Source organism: Hypanus sabinus, chromosome 10 (genome assembly GCF_030144855.1).
Source record: "Hypanus sabinus isolate sHypSab1 chromosome 10, sHypSab1.hap1, whole genome shotgun sequence".
Classification (NCBI taxonomy): domain Eukaryota; kingdom Metazoa; phylum Chordata; class Chondrichthyes; order Myliobatiformes; family Dasyatidae; genus Hypanus; species Hypanus sabinus.
This window is the reverse complement of record NC_082715.1, coordinates 119,331,390-119,345,462: the sequence shown is the minus strand read 5'-3', so window position 1 is coordinate 119,345,462 and position 14,073 is coordinate 119,331,390. Positions and strand designations below refer to the sequence as shown.

The 14,073-nt window shown below is 40.8% G+C and overlaps 1 protein-coding gene across 3 annotated transcripts in view; it reads left to right on the top strand.

Annotated features, from left to right (window-relative positions):
- kif6 (kinesin family member 6) overlaps positions 1 to 14,073 on the top strand; it is a 553,299-nt gene that overhangs the window by 196,986 nt on the left and 342,240 nt on the right. The gene's annotated exons all lie outside the window — the stretch shown is intronic.

The window sequence follows — 14,073 nt, the reverse complement described above, 5'->3', positions numbered from 1 at the left end:
ATGGCAATACTTGGTGGTATCCGACTGTCCATTACCCATTACTTGGTGACTACCCAATGTAAGCTTCTGGGAGGCCTTGACGGGCTAGATGTTGGGATGTTCCCACTGTGGGGGAGGAGGTCTAAAAGGAGGGACCATAATCTCAGAGTAAATGGCGAGCTACGATATTGAGATGAGGAGTAATTACTTCTTTTGGAGAGTCTGAACCTTTGGAAATCTACTCTGACGAGCAGTGGAGTTTGAAGCATTGTGTTTTGGAGATTAAGGTAATTAGATTTCTGATCTATTGGGGATTGGACAGCTGAGTGCAATCAAAGCCAAAGATCAGATCAGCTGTGATCTAATTGAATAGAAACATAGAAAATAGGTGCAGGAGTAGGCCATTCGGCCCTTCGAGCCTGCACCGCCATTCAGTATGATCATGGCTGATCATCCAACTCAAAACCCTGTACCTGCTCTCTCTCCATACCCCCGATCCCTTTAGCCACAAGGGCCATATCTAACTTCCTCTTAAATATAGCCAATGAATCGGCCTCAACTGTTTCCTGTGGCAGAGAATTCCACAGATTCACCACTCTGTGTGTGAAGAAGTTTTTCCTCATCTCGGTCCTAAAAGGCTTCCCCTTTATCCTTAAACTGTGACCCCTCGTTCTGGACTTCCCCAACATCGGAAACAATCTTCCTGCGTCTAGCCTGTCCAATCCTTTTAGAATTTTATATGTTTCAATAAGATCCCCCCTCAATCTTCTAAATTCCAGTGAGTATAAGCCTAGTCGATCCAGTCTTTCTTCATATGAAAGTCCTGCCATCCCAGGAATCAATCTGGTGAACCTTCTTTGTACTCCCTCTATGGTAAGAATGTCTTTCCTCAGATTAGGGGACCAAAACTGCACACAATATTCTAGGTGCGGTCTCACCAAGGCCTTGTACAACTGCAGTAGAACCTCCCTGCTCCGGTACTCAGATCCTTTTGCTATGAATGCCAACATACCATTTGCCTTTTTCACCGCCTGCTGTACCTGCATGCCCACCTTCAATGACTGGTGTACAATGACACCCAGGTCTCGTTGTACCTCCCCTTTTCCTAATCGGCCACCATTCAGATAATAAGCTGTTTTCCTGTTCTTGCAACCAAAGTGGATAACCTCACATTTATCCACAGTAAGTTGCATCTGCCATGAATTTGCCCACTCACCTAACCTATCCAAGTCACCCTGCATCCTCTTAGCATCCTCCTCACAGCTAACACCGCCGCCCAGCTTCATGTCATCTGCAAACGTGGAGATGCTGCATTTAATTCCCTCATCTAAATCATTAATATATATTGTAAACAACTGGGGTCCTAGCACTGAGCCTTGCAGTACCCCATTAGTCACTGCCTGCCATTCGAAAAGGTCCCGTTTACTCCCACTCTTTGCTTCCTGTCTGCCAACCAATTCTCTATCCACATCAATACCATACCCCCAATACTGTGTGCTTTAAGTTTGCACACTAATCTCCTGTGTGGGACCTTGTTAAAAGCCTTTTGAAAATCTAAATATACTACATCCACTGGCTCTCCCCTATCCACTCTACTAGTTACATCTTAAAAATTCTATAAGATTCGTCAGACATGACTTTCCTTTCACAAATCCATGCTGACTTTGTCCGATGATTTCACCTCTTTCCAAATGTGCTGTTATCACATCTTTGATAATGGACTCTAGCATTTTCCCCACCACCGATGTAAGACTAACTGGTCTATAATTCCCCGGTTTCTCTCTCCCTCCTTTTTTAAAAAGTGGGGTTACATTAACCACCCTCCAATCCTCAGGAACTAATCCAGAATCTAAGGAGTTTTGAAAAATTATCACTAATGCATCCACTATTTCTTGGGCTACTTCCGTAAGCACTCTGGGATGCAGACCATCTGGCCCTGGGGATTTATCTGCCTTTAATCCCTTCAATTTACCTAACACCACTTCCCTACTAGCATGTATTTCCCTCAGTTCCTCCATCTCACTAGACCCTCAGTCTCTTACTATTTCCGGAAGATTATTTATGTCCTCCTTAATGACGACAGAACCAAAGTAGTTATTCAATTGGTCTGCCATGTCTTTGTTCCCTATGATCAATTCACCTGTTTCTGACTGTAAAGGATCTACATTTGTCTTGACCAATCTTTTTCTTTTCACGTATCTATAAAAGCTTTTACAGTCAGTTTTTATGTTCCCTGCCATCTTTCTCTCAAAATCTTTTTTCCCTTTCCTAATTAAGCCCTTTGTTCTCCTCTGCTGGTCTCTGAATTTCTCCTAGTCCTCAGGTGTGCTGCTTTTTTTTGCTAATTTATCTGTTTCTTCTTTGGACTTGATACTATTCCTAATTTCCCTTGTCAGCCACGGGTGCACTACCTTCCCTGGTTTATTCTTTTGCCAAACTGGGATGAACAATTGTTGTAGTTCATCCATGCGTTCTTTAAATGCTTGCCATTGTATATCCACCGTCAACCCTTTAAGTATCATTTGCCAGTCTATCTTAGCTAATTCACGTCTCATACCTTCAAAGTTACCCTTCTTTAAGTTCAGAACCTTTGTTTCTGAATTGACAATGTCACTCTCCATCTTAATGAAGAATTCCACCATATTATGGTCACTGTTACCCAAGGGGCCTCGCACAACAAGATTGCTAACTAACCCTAACTAACGCTATTACTAAGAATAGCGGGCTTGGAAAGTGGCATTGATTACTATTCTCCTAATTCTTAAGTTGAAACTTAATTTTTCAATGGTGTGAAATTCAGTTTGCTCAATGAACAATACTGTGGATCAGAGTAGTATGATCTAGAATGCATGTTCAAAGACTGTTTTTAAGTCAAATAATCCAACAATTGTTGACTATTATCAAATCTTAATTGATTAATTTATTTTTTTCTGAAGAAAGTCAGCCAGTTACAAAACTGAATTACTGTACCAGCTGATATTTTTGCCTACAATTAAATATATTTATGTATGAAATTAGTAAGTAAATATTGGTGATTTTGAGTATAATTTCTCAAACCTGTAAGTATGGAAAACCTGCTGGTTTAGCCACTCACAATGTCTTAGCAACTAACAATTTTGTTCAATTTTTCTTTTGGAAAATTGGTGAAGAGTGAAAATGAGTTTAAGGAAATCTTTGATGAGGTGAAAAAATAGGTTGAATAAAGTCCCTTACCAAAGCAGCGTTTACATTATCTGACAAAGCTGCTTTATTGAAGCTCAAATTATCTGTGCAAGTTTGGAGTCATTTCAAGAAAGGAAATGAAAAAAGTGCAAATAAAGGAAAGATTGAGTATATCTAATAAATGCCATTATACTGTGTTTAGGAAGGATCTTTGCATTTACATGTAGCCCTGCTCCTGCACCATCTAGCAAAATGACACTTACTTTAGGTTTTCTATGTTTCTCATGCCATGGGCTTTCCATCAATTCTCAGGAATCCCCAGAACAAGCTCATGGTTACTGGGAGGAGAGCTACCAAAGGCTATGGTTGAAGTTAAGTTAGAGGTCCATCCAATTCTTAGTGTCCTTGCAATACCTTGTTTCCCTACATCAGGACATGAACCAGAGACTGGGTCTGTTTGATAAGTTTTGAATTATATTATTAATCCTGCAGTTGGATCAAAATTCAGTAGACTCAGTAACAATACTTTTGCAGCAATGTCTGCTGGAGTTTAAGAATGTGAATTAACTCAGCCATTACAAAGCGCTATTAAAATGGGCTATTCCAATTATAACCTCGTACAACAAACAAACAAGCTGTTTGGTATTCTTGAATCTTTTGTTTATGCTCTACACTAGCTTCCTTCTATTATCCATTCATATCACACTACCCAAGTATTAAGTGCTTGTTTTTTCACTGTTATCTATTTCAACCACTCTTGGTCGAAATAAATTGTGATTCCATCGCTCTTGAATATATTAATTGCTATCCCTTTCATAATTGCAGCTTTGTACACACTTAGTGCAAACATTTTCTTCATCTCTACCTCTTCAGATCCATTAAAGTGAAAGTCAGGAGGAAGAGAGTCATAGATTTATGCAGGATGCAGTAAGCCCTTTGACCCAACTCATCTATGCTGACAGGGTGCCTTCCTGAGCTAGTACTGTTTGTTTGCATTTGGCCCATTTCCCCCCAAACCTTTGCAATCCATGTACCTATCCAGAAGTCTTCTATACAATGTAATTGTACTCACTTTACTGTTCCCTGTGGTATCATTCCATATAACCAACACCCCCTTTGTGAAAAAGATGCTCCTCAAGTGCCCTTCAAATCTTTCCCATTTCTTCTTTAACATTTGCCATCTAGTTTTAGACTCCCCTACCTGGGGCAAAATACTCTGACCATCCACCTTACCTGTGTCTCTCATGAGCTATGTGTCTCTCAAGGTGAGTGGGAGGACAGATGATTGGGAAATTTTTAAGGAACAACAGAACTTAACTAAAAAGGCAATACGGGGAGAAAAAATGAGGTACAAAAGCAAGCTAGCCAGGAATATAAAGAAGGATAGCAAAAGCTTTTTTAGGTATGTGAAGAGAAAGAAGATAGGTAAGAACAATGTTGGGCCCTTGAAGAATGAATTGAGTGAAATTGTTATGGGAAACAGAGAGATGGCAGAAGAATTTAATAAGTACTTTAGATCTGTCTTCACCAAGGAAGACACAAGCAATCTCTCAGATGTATGGATGGGCCAAGGACATAGGGCAACAGAGGAAATGAAACAGATTGACGTTAGGAAGGAAACGGTGATGAGTAGACTGATGGGACTGAAGGCTGACAAATCCCCAGGTCCAGATGGTCTGCATCCTAGGGTACTAAAGGAGGTGGCCCTGGAAATTGTGGATGCATTGGTAACGATTTTCCAATGTTCCTTAGATTCAGGATCAGTTCCTGAGGATTGGAGAATGGCTAATGATATCCCACTTTTTAAGAAAGGAGGGAGGGAGAAAACAGAGAACTGTCGACCTGTCAGCCTGACATCGGTGATGGGGAAGATGCTAGAGTCCATTATTGAAGATGAAACAGTGGCATATCTAGATAGCAGTGATAAGATTGGGCTGAGCCAGCATGGATTTACCAAGGGTAAATCATGCTTGACTAATCTATCGGAGTTTTTCGAGGATGTAACCAGGAAGTTAGACAAGGGAGATCCAGTGGATGTAGTGTACCTCAATTTTCAGAAGGCATTTGATAAGGTCCCACATAGAAGATTGGTGGGTAAAATCAAAGCTCATGGCATTGGGGGAAAGACATTGACATGGATAGAAAACTGGTTGGCAGATAGAAAGCAAAGGGTATCGGTGAATGGGTGTTTCTCAGAATGGCAGGTGGTGACTAGTGGGGTGCCACAGGGCTCGGTATTGGGACCACAGCTGTTTATGATTTATGTCAACGAATTAGATGAAGGCATTGAGAATAACATCAGCAAATTTGCTGATGATACTAAGCTGGGTGGCAGTGTGACATGTGATGAGGATGTTAGGAGAATTCAGAGTGACTTGGATAGGCTGGGTGAGTGGGCAGATACTTGGCAGATGATGCTTAATGTGAATAAGTGTGGGGTTATCCACTTTGAGAGTAAGAACAGGGAGGCAGATTATTATCTGAACGGTGTAAAGTTAGGTAAGGGAGAAATACAAAGAGATCTAGGAGTCCTTGTTCATCAGTCACTGAAGGTGAATGAGCAAGTGCAGCAGGCAGTGAAGAAGGCTAATGGAATGTTGGCCTTTATTACAAAGGGAATTGAGTACAAGACCAAGGAAATCCTCGTGCATTTGTACAGAGCCCTGGTGAGACCACACTTTGAGTATTGTGTACAGTTTTGGTCTCCAGGGTTAAGGAAGGACATCCTGGCTGTAGAGGAAGTGCAGCGTAGATTCACGAGGTTAATTCCTGGGATGTCCGGACTGTCTTACGCAGAGAGGTTAGAGAGACTGGGCTTGTACACGCTGGAATTAAGGAGATTGAGAGGGCATCTGATTGCAACATAGAAGATTATTAAGGGATTGGACAAGATAGAGGCAGGAAATATGTTCCAGATGCTGGGAGAGTCCAGTATCAGAGGCATGGTTTGAGAATAAGGGGTAGGTCATTTAGGACAGAGTTAAGGAAAAACTTCTTCTCCCAGAGAGTTGTGGGGGTCTGGAATGTACTGCCTCTGAAGGCAGTGGAGGCCAATTCTCTGGATGCTTTCAAGGAGATAGATAGGTACCTTATGGATAGGGGAATTAAGGGATATGGGGACAAGGCAGGAACCGGGTATTGATAGTAGATGATCAGCCATGATCTCAAAATAGCGGTGCAGGCTTGAGGGGCCGAATAGTCTACTTCTGCACCTATTGTCTATTGTCTATTGAGCCTCTATAAGATTTACAAAATCATAAGGCAGCAGTTTATGAATCAGCTGAAAAATATGCAATCTGCTGACTCATAAACAGTCTGCTGCCTAACACAGCAAATATTTATTTGAAAGGAAATTAATTTTTAATCCAACAGTGACTAGAAAGAATATTAAGTAGTTATATATGGGAGGAGTAATACTGTAAGCTGAAGTCTATCAGAATAACTTGTTTCTATTGTCTTTTACTGCATTTACCATCAAATTCTGTCTCCTGTCTTTTTCCAGGCTGCACAGACTTGTTTTCTAGATAAATTAGAAATGAAATTCAGTGGGGAGAGATTCAGAAGGTGCCCAGAAATGGAAAAATCAGTTAAAGTCAAAAATATTATGGAGCATAGAAATAGCAGGGTTGTGCAGATGAGTGTATGGCTGGAGACATGGTGCCAAGGAAAGAATTTTGGATTCTTGGGACAGTGGTACTGGATCTGAAGATGGTGAATCTTGTGCAGTCCCAAAAGTATCGTATCTCAGCATGTTCAGAGCCAATACCTTTTTGTGGAGGTTTTACTGCTTCTAGATTTGGAAGGAAGACAAATAGGGTTGGAAATGGAAGGCAAAGATTAGGAAGGGGTTTCAAAGGCAGAATAAATAATAGTTGAGAAATAGACTAAGTTTAGTTATGCTTAATGATATATATCTAAATATAAGGATTGAAATGAGTTAGGTAGAGGAGATAAAAGTGCAGATTGTCATGTTTCAGTATGAATTATAAATATTATTGATTCATGGCTTAAATATGGATAGGAATGGCAGTTTAATGCTTTTACAAGTTCTCAGATGAGATAGAGAGATTAAGAGAAGGAGTGGGAGGAGTGGTTGGTAATGTTGATTAAAGGAACAATTGAGATGGTGAAAAGCGATGATATGTGTAAAAGATGATCAAATGAGGCTATGTCAGTTGAACTAAAATGCAAACAGACCATTGGGTGTGAACCTGATGAAGCCCAACAAGATGAGATGAGGCTCCAGACAGCTTAGGGGAATCAAACTAGAAAACTGGAAGTAGTATCAGTATGATAACGTTTGTGCTAATGTTGTATCTGAGCTAAATTTAGGATAATGTGGAAAAGGACACTTTGCTTGGCAATCGAGGGCCAAGATTGATACTGCAGAAAAATAATGGTGGTCAGGTAAATTAGGCAGAAAAATGTCAAATGGGATTCAATCTAGAGAAGACTGATGTAATTCATTTTGGGAGATGCATTTACAGGGAGATACTCATCAACTTAGTGGATACTGAACACAGTGATATAGCAGATAGTGCTGCCACCTGACAGCTCTAGGTTTGATCCTGGATCTTGGTGCTGTCTGCGTGAAGTGTGCTTGTTTTCGCTGTGACCGTGTGGATTTCCTCTGGATGTTTTGGTTTTCTCTCGTATCCTAAAGGCATGGTTGGTTAGTTAATTGGCCTCTGTAGATTACCCTGGTAATGTCATGTCCCAGTCACCTTGATTATACAGTCGTGCCCAGATAACAACTACCTCTTTTTGGCCATATTATTTTCCTGTATCAGAGAAGTTACCTTTCTGTTCCACCTATCACCTTCCCCCACCTCTTGGCCACCACAACTAACCTGTTTTTCTTTTCATTCTCAATTCTGATGGAAGATCTCAAATCTGAAATATTAACGGTTCTCTTTCTACGGATGTCCCCTGACTTACTAAGATTTTCCTGCAGATTTTGTTTAGGATATCCTACATCTGTGTTTCTCTTTTCATTTGTCTCTAGTATGGGTGGATGGTGGAAGATTAAGAGAGAAGTTGATGAGCGTGTACCTCTAAGAGGACCACAACCTTGTTATGGCTCGGAGGCTTGCGTGCCTCAATGGCCCAGAGAGTATATTGACTGGAGTCAGGGCTTTATGCTTTGGCTCTTGGTCAGGTCACGTATGCCAAACAGGTCAAAGGGTAGAGGCCAGGCTAATAGTGGCCCATCAGTCCTCCAGGTTCGGGGATTCAGCTCAGGGCTAAAAACCCTAACGGGTGAAACAAAGTTGTCACAGAAACAGCAATGAAGAATCATCCTACATCTGAGTGCAATGGTATTTCTGAGTCTCCATCCAGGACTTGCATGACTGACAGTCATGAACACCAAGAGGAGGGTACTGACATATGAAGGAAGCCCTGAAAACCACCAGAGATGGAGGACCTTCATTGCTGCCCTAAACACCAGTGGCAATCAGTAAGTGATAAGCATATGATAGAGAATACATTGAAAGGGACTACCTGGGGGAATAGGACTGATGGGAGTGTTCTGAAAGCCCAACATGGATTCAATAGACTGAAAAGCCCTCTTCTGTGGGATAAGGTAATATGTTAAATAAATGTAAAAAAATGTAAGATAAAGAGGAATTGCAGGACCTTGCAGCCGCAAAATTGGGGTATAGAATCTAAACTGTGATAAGGCTAATTTTAATAGACAGCTAAGTTTCTTAGTAGAAGTAGTTAAATAGTTTCATGAGGTGAATCAGTCTAAGAGTAATTTAAGAAAGGGATTCAGGGGAACTATGTTCCGAGAAATAAAGCAAAAGGTGGTTTTGTCAAATCTAGAAGATAAGATACAAATCAGGACAAGGCAAAACAGAGAAGATACACTGTATGCTAGAGTTTAATATTGCAGAAATCCTAAAAAGTGTATTAAAAGTGTAGGAGTGAATTTAAAAGGAAAAGTATGAAACCCCAGAGAGGGCATAAAATTCAAAGACTTTTTCTGATATAAAAGGAGCAAGAGGATATAGTGTTCTTGAAGATACAACAATGGAGGCTAATGTTTGTTATAATCTGCATCGATTTTAGGAAGATGTTTGACATATTTCATAATGGTGGGTAAAAACATTTAAATCTTAAGGAGAATAGAAAACTTGATCTGGTTAATCCATGGTAAGAATCAAAGGAAAATGGTCGATTTATGACTGGAAAATCAATGGGGTTCAAACTATACAACAGTCAATCAACTGCTTATTAATAGGTGAACGTTTCGTTCAATCATAGGGTAAGTCGATTGGGCCTGCTGTGTGCAGAAGGCACTCCCTTTCAGTGCAGGCTTTCAAGTGTGCATATTTTTCATCTCAGGGGCCCAATTCTTAGCTCCCACGCTGTAAATTGTCCAACATATACTGGTACTAACAAAACTCAGTAAAAACATTTAATAATACTACTCAGTTGTAGTTCTTGTACCATGCATACATAACAGTAGATATTACTGATTATTACTTAAAAGTAGGGATTATAGATCAGAAGATATACAGACTATAGAAATTCACAGAAGAAACTTACTAAAATAATTTCAGGGTCAGTGACTAGTTGTGTGGATAAACTAGAAGAACCAGAGGTTCAATCACAAACAAGAGAAAATCTGAAGATTCCAGAATACCAAACATCACATACAAAATGCAGGCCAGGCAACATCTATAGAAAAAAGTACAGTTGATGTTTTGGGCCGAGACCCTTCGTCAGGGCTAACTGATAGAAAGATAGTAAGAGGAAAAAGTTACCTCTTACTATCTTTCTTTTTAGTTAGTCCTGACGAAGGGTCTCGGCCCGAAACGTCGACAGTGCTTCTCCCTATGGTTGCTGCCTGGTCTGCTGTGTTCCAGCAGCATTTTTTGTGTGTTGCTTGAATTTCCAGCATCTGCAGATTTCCTCGTGTTTGCTATTTAAAACTGTGAAGAGTATAGACAGATTAGATGAAGAAACATTGTCCACTGGCAGACAGATCACTGACTGGGGATGAAGCCGACTGGCAAGAGAAAACACACTGATGTAAATAAAAATAAATTGACAGTTTGTATGGGTAGGATCAGGAATAGATATGAAGACAGAATCAGTTGTAATACTCTGAATGGATAAGTAACTAAAAGGAAAGAATTAGCAGAGATTCGGAAAAAGGGCACAGAAAGGGGACTGGAGGCACAAGAGACTGCAGATGTTGGGATCTGAAGCAATAAGCAGTCTGCTGCAGGAGCTCAGCTGGTTGAGAAACATCTGTGACAGGAAAGCGAATGTTGATGTTTTGCATCAAAACCCTGCAGCAGAATGGAGGGGTGAGACAGAAACCAGGGTCATTATTAGATTGAAGAGGGGTGAATGATGACTTGTGCCAAGTGGAGGAGGGAAGAGTTGGAGATGGGTGAGAAGAAATAGTTGGATGATAAATGAAGGCAGACATAAAAAAAAGGGAGTCAAATTGAGGTAGATTGGTGAAGATGCTGACAGCTAGGATGGTGAGAAGCAGAAACTCAAAGGCTACCTTTTGTGGGATTTGTTGGTTTTCTCAATCAACTAATGAACTGAATGACCTCCTTCCGTGCTGTAACCATTCTATGGTACTGAATGAAAAATGCTTCTGAGACAGCTTTGTTGAAGATTTGTGAGCTTGGTCTACATTATAATGTAGACAAAATTTCAAGTAATAAGAGAAAAAAAGTAAGGTACAAAAATTTTGTATTTGGTTAGACTACATTTGGAGTATTTTGTACAGGTCTGGCCACTGCATGACAGAAAAGATGTGGAGGATCACAGAAACCTGAAGTCTTACACCTCCAGTTTAAGAACAGTGACTTCTTTCTAACCATCAGTCTTGAACCTACCAGCACAACCCTAGTCACTACAGTTTAGCAATACTATAGCCACTTTGAACCTATTGCACTAAAGCAGTCTTTGTGGTTTTTAAAAATTTGTCCTTTTCTGTAAAAATTGTGCATGATATATATTTAATTTATGTTTTTCTTATGAATGTTGCCTATGTGATGCCATGTTCCTGTGATGCTGCTGCAAATACGTTTTTCATTGCATTTGTGCATACACTTAAAGCATAAATGCTACTTTAGCTTTGATTTTGACTTTACAGTTTCTGGGGAGAATGCAGATGTTCATCAAGATGATGCCTATATTAAACAATATCAGCTGTCAGGAAAGGTGGACATACTTTCTCTGGAGCATCGGAGACTGAAGTGGAGACCTGAGAGAAGTGTGTAAAATTGTGAGAGTCCTAAGTAGGGTAGATATTTTCCACAAATATCAAAGACCAGAGAGCATAGGTTTAAGAGGGACGGGAGATTTATGAAGCAAGTTTTCAGGGGGAGTGGTTGAAGCAAATAATATGGCAATGTTTCAGGGGCATTGAGACAGGTACATAGGAGATGGTGAGATATAGACCATGTGCAGGCAGAGATGGAATTGTTTTATATTGGCATCATGTTAGGCACAGGCATTGTGGGCCAATGGTTTGACCAAGGTACCACCAACTCACAAATTTTGCTGGTTCCATTTCCCCTCTTTAGTTGTCTATCTCAGAGAAGTCAAAAGTGTCTATCTTCCTTTGGGTGTATATTTTAAGTGATATTATGGAATATATTGCTAATAGGGAAATGTTAAGAAGTAATATTTCACTTAGTATTGCTGTAAGTAGTTGTAATTGCCTTTTGAGGCTAAATCTGTAATGAAATAGTTAATATTTCTAGGGAGGATACAAAGGAAAATGACTGCAGTTTAGTGCCATAACAGAAATATGATAAAAGAAAAATAAGGTGTTTATGCTGTCCTATCAAGGGCCAATGGTCAAATGAAGGCTTCATGAAGGAAATAACAAGCTTTCAAGAAGAATATTTAGTTTATAAAAATAAGCAATTACAGAAATCAATAATAAAGAAGTTACACCCTGTTCTTTTCTTTTCCCTCAACATTTGCTAGTCATTCAAAACCTCTAGGCATGAACATCTTGTGCTAAAGCATTTATGGTGTATGGCTCAGATTTATACTTGGGTTGAAATATAAAAGGCACAGACTGTTCAGTATTCTCCAGATTCCTTTTTCTCAACTGCAACGTTGATATTTTTAGTCTAAACAAATCTGCAGCTGTATCGGACAGTTTCTGCCATCCCGAGTGTGCTGCACAGTTTCTGATTCTTGAACCCAGAACATACTAAGTTTGCTCTGGCAAACAAATGCTTCCTGTAAATGTTATACAAATTAATCTTTTGATGCCACGTTCCATCACACAGGGACTCTAAAAGGAGATGTCATTCTTTTTAGAATAAAGGGGCTTCCCTTCCTCCACCATCAACGCCTCCCTCAACTGCATCTCTTTCATTTCACGTACGTCTGCTCTTACCACATCCTCCCGCCATGCTACCAGGGATAAGGTTCCACTTGACCTCACCTACCACCCCACCAGCCTCTGCTCCAGCACATAATTCTCTGAAACTTCTGCCACCTCCAGCTGGATCCCACCACCAAACACATCTTTCCCTCCCCCCCCCCACCCACCCCCCAATTTCTGCTTTCCACAGAGATCACTCCCTACGAGACTCCCTTGTCCATTCGTCCCTCCCCACTGATCTATCTCATGGCATTTGTCCTTGCAAGCGGAACAAGTGCTACACTTAACCCTACACCTCCACCCTCACTACCATTCAGGGCCCCAAACTGTCCTTCCAGGTGAGGTGACACTTCACCTGTGAGCCTATTGGGGTCATCTACTGTGTTCGGTGCTCCCGCCATGGCCTCTTGTATATCGGTGAGACCAGATGCAGATTGGGAGACCGCTTCACAGAGCATTTACGCTCCATCTGCCAGAACAAGCAGAACCTCCTAGTGGCCACCCATTTTAATTCCACTTACCATTCCCATTCTGGTATGATCATCTTTGGCCTCCTCCACTGTTGTGATAAGGCCACACTTGGGTTGAAAGAATAACACCTTATATTCCGTTTAGGTAGCCTCCAACCTGATGAAATGAACATAGAATTCTCAAACTTCTGGTTTTGACACCCCTCTTCACCATTTCCCATCCCCTTTTCCCTCTCTCACCTCATCTTCTTGCCTGCCCATTCCCCATTCCTTCCCTCTGGTGCTCCTCTCCCCCCACCCACTTTTTTCTTTCTTCCGCGGCCTTCTGTCTCTTCCACCAATCAACTTCTCAGCTCTTTACTTCATTGCTCCCCCACCAAGTTTCACCTATCGCCTGGCGTTTTCTCTCTCTCTCCTCCACCCCCCCCCCCCCCCACCATTCAAATCTACTCAGGCTTTTTTTCTCCAGTCCTGCTGAAGGATTTTGGCCCAACCGTTGATTGGACTTTTTTCCATAGATGCTGCCTGGCCTACTGAGATCCTCCAGCATTTTGTGTGTGTTACTCTAGAACCCAGCTCATGATGTAACTGATGTTACCTGTGTAACAAACAGATGCATTCTGCCACCTCTATTTTGTTCCATTTGGTTTTGTTACTAAATGCTCAGACGATGACAAAATCTGCCAGATTTTTGTTTGGTTCAATCCCCAGGCGTAAGTGAGATAGAAATGCTACCCCTCTACCGATAGTCACATGCATATTTTAAGCAGGAAATAACAAACTTTCTCCCGAAGAAAATAAAGTTGCTTAAAAATAGTGCATTACAGAAATGAATGAAGAAAAGCTACCACCTTTGTAGCGGCTCTGTACCTGCTTTCTGTCCATTGGAGCCATGCATCAACTTTCTGTTTGTATTGTATTTTGTTGACCGTTTATTGTAATATTCTGTCACATGGACTGGGGCATAGTAGAAGCAAGTGAGTATAGTTACTTATTGTGACATCTTATTCCTGAAGAAGGATCTCAGCCCGAAACATCGACTGTTTATTCATTTCCATAGATGTTGCTAAGTTCCATAGACTTGCT